The sequence below is a fragment of the Myotis brandtii genome, unplaced genomic scaffold, assembly GCF_000412655.1.
Source record: "Myotis brandtii unplaced genomic scaffold, ASM41265v1 scaffold397, whole genome shotgun sequence".
NCBI classification, from domain to species: domain Eukaryota; kingdom Metazoa; phylum Chordata; class Mammalia; order Chiroptera; family Vespertilionidae; genus Myotis; species Myotis brandtii.
This window is the reverse complement of record NW_005365229.1, coordinates 3,964,375-3,973,657: the sequence shown is the minus strand read 5'-3', so window position 1 is coordinate 3,973,657 and position 9,283 is coordinate 3,964,375. Positions and strand designations below refer to the sequence as shown.

General features: G+C 46.0%; 1 protein-coding gene across 10 annotated transcripts in view; it reads left to right on the top strand.

Annotated features, from left to right (window-relative positions):
* Window positions 1-1,032: 1,032 nt before the first annotated feature.
* The window catches only part of LOC102252331 (chromosome unknown open reading frame, human C16orf96), a 49,444-nt gene continuing 41,193 nt past the window's right edge, over window positions 1,033-9,283 (top strand). For all 10 annotated transcript variants that reach the window (XM_014545119.1, XM_014545122.1, XM_014545117.1 and 7 more), the window contains exon 1: window positions 1,033-1,156. The gene's annotated coding sequence lies outside the window, so the exon portion shown is untranslated. The remainder of the gene's footprint in view (window positions 1,157-9,283) is intronic.

The following is a 9,283-nucleotide window of genomic DNA, read 5'->3' as shown; positions in this document are numbered from 1 at the left end:
ACACGTGGCTCCTTCCATGTCACCTGCCTCCTCCCTGGCCTCCGAGACTCACACCTGTACTACAAAGCCAGTTGCTATTTATTTTTAGTCCAGATTTTAACATAACTGGGGCACTGGAGCACCTTAGACCCAGCACACCTTCAGTGACAGGTTTCTTTGCACCTGGTCAGGTTTTTTTGCCACCAGCACATCCTCCTGCGGCAGGATGAACACTGTTTGCCTTCAATGGGGCTGGTCCATGAGGTTCCTGAGAGCTGTTTGTCTCCCAGGTTGTGCAGAAAACTGCCCAAAGGTCTTAGCTGGTTTTGCTCAGTGGATAGATCATCGGCTTGCATACTGAAGGGTCCTGGGTTCGATTCCAGTCAAGGGCTCATGCCCTGGTTGCGGGCTCGATCCCCAGTAGGAGGCATGCAGGAGGCAGCTCATCAATGATACTCTCTCATCATTGATGTTTCTATCTCCCTTCCCTTCTTCTCTGAAATCAATAAAAATATATTAAGAAAGGGAGGGAGGGAGCGAGAGAGGAAGGAAGGAAGGAAGGAAGGAAGGAAGGAAGGAAGGAAGGAAGGAAGGAAGGAAGGAAAGAAAATTGCCCAAAGGTGGGGAAAGGGGGCCTCCTCCATTCTCTCTACAAGTGCCATCTCCTGGCAAAACGATGGGACAGGGGACATGGCGAATTCTTTTGTTTACCTTCTTGGCTTGGAGTCCACATTACAGAGGGCTGGGGGTAGTGTTCATCCGTCTAGTTTAGTTCTCTTAGGCCAGAATTTAAATTAGGCCTAATGGATAAGGCATTGGCCTCCTAAATTAGGCCAGATTCTTACATTGAGACCTATAAGGAAAAGGACACGTATTTTCAGTATTGAGCTTGATACATTTTCACGAACCTCACTTATTAGTGCAACCAGCACCAGGTTAAGAAGACACAGAGTGTGACCATCCTCCCAGCAGCCTCCTCTGTGCCCCCTTCTAATCACTGTCCTCCCACAAGGAGTCACTAGACAACTCCTACGAATAGATTTGTTTTGCCTGTTTTTGTATCTTCTGTTACAGGTTGGAGCCAGTTGGAGCATATAGTGTGCAGCTTTTGTAATGCAACATTCCAGGTTACTAAAGGGGTTCCGTCCACTGGGGCAGAGCCTGAGCATCATGAAGGGTAAGTCTCTCCTCCCACAATCCTCTGCCTCCTCCTTAGCCCCTTCCTTCGCCCCTTCCTTCCATCAGGCTGATTCATCATTGGTTTGAAAGCCTCAAACAAAATCATGTGATCATTTTGGGAGTTTCAGTTAGCATCCCTGAGCACTTACCTTGTGCCATGCACCAGGGTAGGCACTTTACACACATTCCTCTCTTCATTCCCACCAGGAGCCTATGCACTTTTACCTAAAGCTGAATGGAGGATGTAGCATGTTTAGAGTTGCAGAGCCAGTGGCTAGCAGACCCCAGCTCTTGTGATTTGACTGAAGGTCTCCTGACTGCTCAAGTTGCTCTCCAAAGCTGATGTGAGGCAGCACATACAAGGTGAGAGGAAGCTGTCATGCTCAGGCTGTTCTTTGCAAAAATCTGTCTTTACATTCAGCACAGGACAGGAAGGAAGCCCGCCACCCCTGTGGAATCCACGTTGTTGGATAATTGATTTGTTTGAATTGTTGCAGATTCCCAAACGTTTGAAACAGAATAGCACTCTTAACAGAAGCATACAAGGTGATGCACATTCACCAAATGAACACACCAATGTGTCCATTTCCAGCAACTCTGCCTCATGCCATCTTCGAAGCAAGAGGTCACCCCAGAGTCACCACGCTCCTGACTTCTAACAACAAAAATTAGTTTTCTCCTCTTTTGTACTTTTTATAGAAATGGATTCATATAGGATGAGCTCTTTTGTATATGGCTTCCTTTGCTCAGTTTTATAACTGTGAACATCATCCATACTGTTACACATAGTTGTTAGTATTCATTCTCATTGCAGTAGGATAATCCATTATGTGCATATAGCACAGTTTGTCTGTTTTGCTGTTCAAGGACATCTGGATAATTCCCACATGGGAACTGCTGGCTATTATGATATTGCTGTCACAGGCATTCTGGTGCAGGGTATGACTATATTTCTGTTGGATGTCCATTGAAGGGTGGAATGGCTGGGTCGTAGCGTGTGCATATGTTCAGCCTTGTAGACCTAACCACGTTGTTTCCCCAAAGTGCTCCTGCCAATTTACACTCCACCAGAGCATGTGACCATTCTGCTGGTCACAGCATAACCAACACTCGGTATTGCCAGACCTTCAAATTTTAGTGTTAAATGATTCTAAACAGAAACATGAATGATTTCAATGTTAACGTCTATTTTGTAATATTTCTATCATGGCTCATGAGACTTGACAGCTCCTTTGCACCTATTATCCATTTAGCAAACATTTACTGAGCCCCTACTATTTACTGGACTCTGTGTACTGGTGCTAAAGAGAGAGAGAAGAAGACCAAAGATCTCTGTTCTGAAGGAGCTCCAGGAACCTCTTTAGGTCTCAGTTCAGATGTCACCTCCACAGACACCTGAGCACCTGCCACCATTGTCTTTTTGCCTGCTTCATTTTCTTCATAACACGTAACATCATTTAAAGTACTTTATTTATCTGTTGGTTTAATTGTTTGATGTCTTCATGAGGGCAGGACTCTTGTCTGTTTGATATTCTCTAGTTCCCAGAACAGTTTCTGGTACATAGTCAACATTCATTAGACTCTTTGAGTGAACAAATGATTGAATAAGTGATAGGCAGGATGACAGCTGAGATCTTAGATTAAAGTACTGGCCATGCCACTTAATAGCTATGTGTAAGAAAAAGCTGTGTGGCCCTGGCTGGTTTGGCTCAGTGGATAGAGTGTCGGCCTGCAGACTGAGGGGTCCCGGGTTCGATTCCTGTCAAGAGCACGTGCTCAGCTTGCGGGCTCGATCCCCAGCCCCAGTCAGGCACATGCTAAAAGCAACCAATCAGTGTTTCTCATATCGATGTTTTTCTCTTTCACTCTCTCTCCCTCCCTCCCACTCTCTCTAAAAATCAATGGGAAAACTATCCTTGGGTGAGAGTTAACACACAAAAAACAAGCAAACAAAAAAATGGGCAAAGGACTTAAACATTTTTCTGAAGAAGGTCTACAAATGGCCAATAAATACATGAAAAGATACTCAACATCACTAGTCATTAGGAAAATGCAACTCAAAACCACCATGAAATATCATCTCACACCCATTAGGGTGACTTTATCAGAAAATAGGAAGTTCAGGTGAGGATGTGGAGGAATTGGAACCCTTGTGCACTGCTTGTGAGGATGTAAATTGATGCAGCCACTTGGAAACAGTATGGCAGTTCCTCAGAAAATGAACCATAGAGTTACCAAATGATTCAGCAACTCCACTTCTGAGTTAGAAAATTGAAAGCAGGAACTTGAACAGGTATTAGTACTCCTGTGTTCATAGCAGCATTATTCATAATAGCCAAAATACAGATGCAACTCGGGAGTTCATCATCCAGCGACATATGAATAGATAAGCAAAATGTAGTATATGTATTTTGGAATATGACTCAGCCTAAAAAGTAAGGAAACTGCCCTGCTTGTGTCTCAGTGGTTGAGTGTCCTCCTGTGCACCGAAAGGTCACAGGTTCGATTCACGGTCAAAGACACATGCCCAGGTATGGGCTTGATCCCTAGTGGGGGGCGTAGAGGAGGCATCTCATCATTGATGTTCCTATCCCTCTCTCCTCTCCCTTCTTCTCTCTGAAATCAATTTTTTTTTAAAAAGGAAGGAAATTCTGACAGTTGCTGCTATGTGGATGAATCTTGAAGACTTTATGCTAAGTGAGATAAACCAGTCACAGAAAGAGAAATACTGTATGATTCCACTTATAATGAAGTACCTAAGTAGTCAAAGTCATAGAGACAGAAAGTAGAATAGTGGTTGCCAGGGCTGGGGTGAGGATTGGGGAGTTGGTCAGAGAATTGAAAGAGCTCCTGTGAGTTGAGGTGAGAGGTGGGCTGAGCCATGCAGCATACAGACCACATCAACTGGATTGTCTTGTCCTAAGCAAAGGACGTCAGGGCTGGCAGTGGACAAGAAGGGGTGTGGGTGGAATTGGGAGATATTTAGGAGGAAAAGTCTGATGAAGGATGTGATACGAGTGATTGGGGGGAGGAAGATTGCCCCAGATCCCTGGGAATCTTTCAGAGGCCCTGGAAACCTCTTGTCTGAGGTCTTGTTAAGGAAACTGGACAGTGCCCTGTCCAGGTCAGTGCAAATGTAAACTAATACTTTATGCCCCCCCACCCCCCGCAAGAAGAAATTTGGGCACCTGCAGCCATTCCTCCCACTGGGACATACCCTCCTGGGTGAGTGAGCCTCAGGAGGCACGGCGAGTTCACGCTCTGATTTACTATAACCTAGACACACACTGTCCTTCAGCACTGAGTTCTATTTGTGTTTTCCTGACTGTGACATTTAGCCAGCCTTACAAAAGGGCACTTTAGACCAGTTGTGATTTCTTGGTTACAAGCTACAGGAACTTACTCTGGTTACCTAAGCAGAAAAGGACTTGATTTGAAGGCCATCGTTGCTCTCAGAATTATATTCCTTGCTTAAGGAACCCAGCTCAGGTTGGAACCAGAAAGCTGAGTGTGGGCCTGGGGGACTTAGACAGCCTGCTTGGGAAGGTTAGTACTGCACCGCCCAGGGACCCAGCCACGGGACCCTCGACCTTTCCATCTGCCCTTCCCTTTCTATCTGCCCTTCCTCCTGTGACATAAGGGCTCTTAACCCAGTTTGAGAGCTGAGAAAGCTGAGGCTCAGGGAGGTAGGTGGCTAGAATCAGATATCTTCCCTCACATGTTCAGTGGCTGAGTCACTATACTTCCACCCCCACCCCCCAGACTGATGCTTACCCTATGGCCCCACAGCTTCCCGAAGGTTAGTCCAGCCAATTTGCATTTAAAGAGGCTTTTTAAAAAGTATGTATACATAGACCATGAACACAGATAATAGTGTGGTGAAGGCCTGGGGTGGGGTATGGGCCAGGTGGAGGGAGGCAAAAGGGGGGAGAATGGAAGAGTCTGTAATACTGTTAACAATTTAAAAAAAAGACTTTAGCCCTGACCTGTTTGGCTCAGTGGATAGAGCGTCGGCCTGCGGACTGAAGGGTCCCGGGTTCGATTCCGGCCAAGGGCATGTACCTTGGTTGTGGGCACATCCCCAGTGGGGAGTGTGCAGGAGGCAGCTGATCGATGTTCCTCTCTCATCGATGTTTCTAACTCTCTATCCTTCTCCCTTCCTCTCTGTAAAAAATCAGTAAAATATATTTAAAAAAAATAAAAAAGACTTTAAATTAGAGGCCTTGCCCATAATAAGGGTTATCACCGAAAATAATTTTTATAGTTTTATAATTTTTTATAGTTTGTCCTACTTATAGGGCTGGACAAACTTCTAGTTACTGAACATCTGCTCTTATCGTCCTGCAAGGACCTTCCTCCCCTCTGAAGTCCCAGGTGCCTGAGCTCAGAATGCCAGATATACCTGATTTTCCCTTTCTCTCTCTGAACCTCTCATGTGTGTGGGGTCTCTGACTCGCTCAGATATGTGGGGTTCTCATATGTATGTAGGCAATTAAATTTGATTGTTTTTTCTTGTTAAAAAAAAAAAGTATTGGTCCTGAAATTCAGAACCAGGGACAGCAGTTGCCTTGTTAATTTTTCCCATCTAACCACAAATGAGATTGAGGTGGGAGGGGAGATCTGATTGGACTTTCAGCTTCTGAGTAGGGGGCAAGCTGCCTGCATCTGTTATGAAATCCCCCACCTCCACCTTCACCCCCATTATAAATAAGTAGAATGTCTAATGCGAGGCAACCAGAAACAGCAGACACTCAGCACAACCTCTTCTTAATCCTTCACCAGCAGTCCTTCCTCCTGTCAGTTCTTCCTGGGGTGAGAGAGGAAAGGTCACCTGGTTATCATTTGTAGCTATTTATCCAGCATGAAAAATGGCTTTCTGGGTCCTGGCCAGGTAGCTCAGTTGGTTAGAGAGTTGTCCTGATATGCTAGGATCTCGGGTTCAATATCCGGCCAGGGCACATGCAAGAAGCAACCAATGGGGAAAAGAAAAACAAACAAAAAACCAACAAGGAGCAACCAATGATTGTATAAATAAGTGGAACAATAAATTGATGTTTCTCCCTTCCTCTTTCTCTCTCTCTCTCTCTCTCTCTCTTTTTTTTTTTTAAAAAAAAGACTTGTCCTGACAAAGCAGAAAAATGACACTTTACATAACTGATTTAATGTCTGACCTCAATTTATTTGGAAGAAAAAAAAATGCTACTTCTGTTTCCAATCCTGTTAATTGGCTTTTGGCTCCAACCAGCCATTCAAAGAATATCCCAGTAACAAGCTCATCCCGAAATTGTCTGAATTGGGGTTCTGCCATCAGAACTGAGCAGTGCCAGGCCACAGCTGCTGTCTGTTGACCTAAGAGCAGGGTCCTCCCTGGGGCCAGCAAATCTCCAGGAAACCGGGAACATCCTGTGGCATGGCCTCGTGGCTTCTCCCACACAGCAGCCAGGTCTTTAGGTCTTTCATTTTTGTAAGAACTAGTTTATTTCCGGAACTAAAATGACATGATTTTTTTTTTTAAGCTAGTCTGGTCTGAAGGGAGAACCTGAGACTGAGATTTTTTTAAAAATATATTTTTATTGTTTTCAGAGAGAAAGGGAGAGGGAGAGGGAGAGATAGAAACATCAATGATGAGAGAGAATCATTGATTGGTTGCCTCCTGCACGCCCCACACTAGTGATTGAGCCCGAAACCCAGTCATGTGCCCTTGACCAGAATCGAACCCGGGACCCTTCAGTCCGCAGGCCGACGCTCTATCCACTGAGCCACACCAGCTAGGGCTAAAATGACATGATTTTTAAAGTTAATGGACCCTTTCAAGCCTAACACATTGGCTTTTTCTTTTTTGCATTTTTACCATGTGTTTCAATTTAGCAGCATCAAATCACCTGCGACGTACACAACTTTCCAAAATCTTACCATATTGTAATGTAAAATGAATGAGTGCATGTGTGTACATAGATGCATTGGTGGTATAAGGTACACGACCAGTTTGGTGGGATAGGATGGGAGCAGACCACACAAGGGTGTGAGTCTCAGGGGTATCTTTGGGAGCCATCTTGGAGGCTGGCTACCCCAACAACCCTATTTAATTAGTGCCCATCCCCCATTTTCATTTTGTCTTGTTTTATGTTTCTAATTCCTATCACTACCTGAAGTTATTTTATTTCTTTGTTGTAAAATAAGAGTGTATCTCCCTCCCCCCACCTCCCCCCCAGATCAGACCTCCTCTGACCTGCTCACTATGGTCTTTTCTGTACTTAGGGACAGACAGCACCTGGCGCCTAGTAGGTGCTCAGTAAACGTTGGTTGAAGGAAAGAAGAGTCAGTGTCAGCCTGAGTGCTGGGTGCCAGGAAGCATATCAGTATCTTGTTGGCTTGTAGCCTCTACCTTGAAGGCCTGAGACTAGATTGGGCTCTTTGAGCTGAGTTCCCACCTCTCTGAACTGTTGGAACCTAAGCTGATTTAGTAGCTTCTTTTTCTTGGATCCCAGAGGAACACATTCCCTGGGCCCCAGGAGCTTCCAGCACTGACTGTGGTATTTCCGTAAATGCTCGTGCCCTATCTTCAGAGTAAGCTGGGCAACTAGTAACTGACACTCCACCTTCTACAGGACTCCTGAAGTGGAGACCTCCCCAGACACAGGAATGGTTTTAGATGCCGGCTGGCCATCTCTCCAGAATGACAAAGAGCCATTACTCCCCCTACCCAGTTTAGCCCCCAATGACCAAGAATTGCTTCACATTCCATCATTCACATGTCTTTGTAAGGCCCCTGCGGAGCCCCTTGGCCTGGCCTCACACTCACCTCTCCGGCTGTGTGACTGTACTAAACTACCCATTTCTCCTGATCATCCCTTGCCAAAGTAGGAAAGTCTTGCTTATGATTCCATAATAATACAGCTCCACAATCCTTTGTCTGAAGTTCCAAAATCCAAAAAGCTCTGATCACTGCAAGGTTTTTTTGCAAGTTTGCAGGGCCAGCCTTTCCAACCAAGACCATCAGGAACCTACTGTAGTTGAACAAAGGTTTACTGACTTGTTGCCACAAGGGTGTTCTGATAGGTCCCTTTCACTCTGCTGGAGTGTGAGAGACTCCTGCTCTAGACAGGTGAGATCAACAGCAGTTATTAGCCACATATACTCACAGAGCAGGGAGAGGACAGCACAGGCCAGGCAGGGCCACTCCGGTGTCATCAGGAACAGAGTGAATCAGCTGGGGCTGTGGGCTGCAGGCTCTGTAGTAAGGGAGTGGAGCGCCCCCTGGTTCCTCCAGGAGGAGGTGATTGGCTTGTTTGAATAGTTTCACAAGCTGGCAGGGAACTGAAGCCCCTCAGATTGCGACTGGGGTGGAGTGCAGCTGGTCTGGCTGGTGGGGGAACTAGCTGGGGGGGCAGCCTTTCCTGCTGGGTGGGGTTGGGGGGGCATATCCAAAAGGAACAGGGGAACTCAAGGGCCCTGTGAGGCTCAAAGATGTCAAGGCAACCCTTGAATTTTCAACTCTTAGGACACAGTGGGGAATCCAGGGACATCTCATAAGAGAGTTACGTTAAAAAGACTTTAAGGATGGGATTTTGGCCCATGTTAGGTGACTGGGGGTGGGGGTGGGGTGTTCTGGATTGGGTACTGTCAGGAACCAGGGCTAATTCCGTGATTGGATATTGTAATCAATCTTATCTAGAAGGCAGAAGGAATGACACAGATAAAGTTTTAGTTGGTCAAGAAGCAGTGGTCACTTGTATTAGTCAGGATAGTGGGCTATCTGGTCACGTTTGTGGTTTGGACAGTATTCTTATTTTTGTCTGAGTTCAGACCTAATTATGACTGATCTTATCTTGGCCTTTCATGGGAGCAGAGCAGCCCTGTTGGTTCTGGTGTTCTGTGAAATTGTTTATGTCCACTGGAGTGTACCAAGGCCCTCTTAAGCCAACTGCAGAGCCTCTGATGCTTAGCCAGTTCCTGCTCTCAGGAGCTGCCTCCCCTTGCCCCCCCCCCCACCCCATAGCTAAGGGTGGATGAAGGCAGTCCTCAGAACACTATGTACCATATCCAGAGCTTTGTCAATACCAGGTGTTGCTGGTCAGGAGGGTGTTCAGAGAATGTTGTCATAGCTGGGCTGCGATTAGACCCT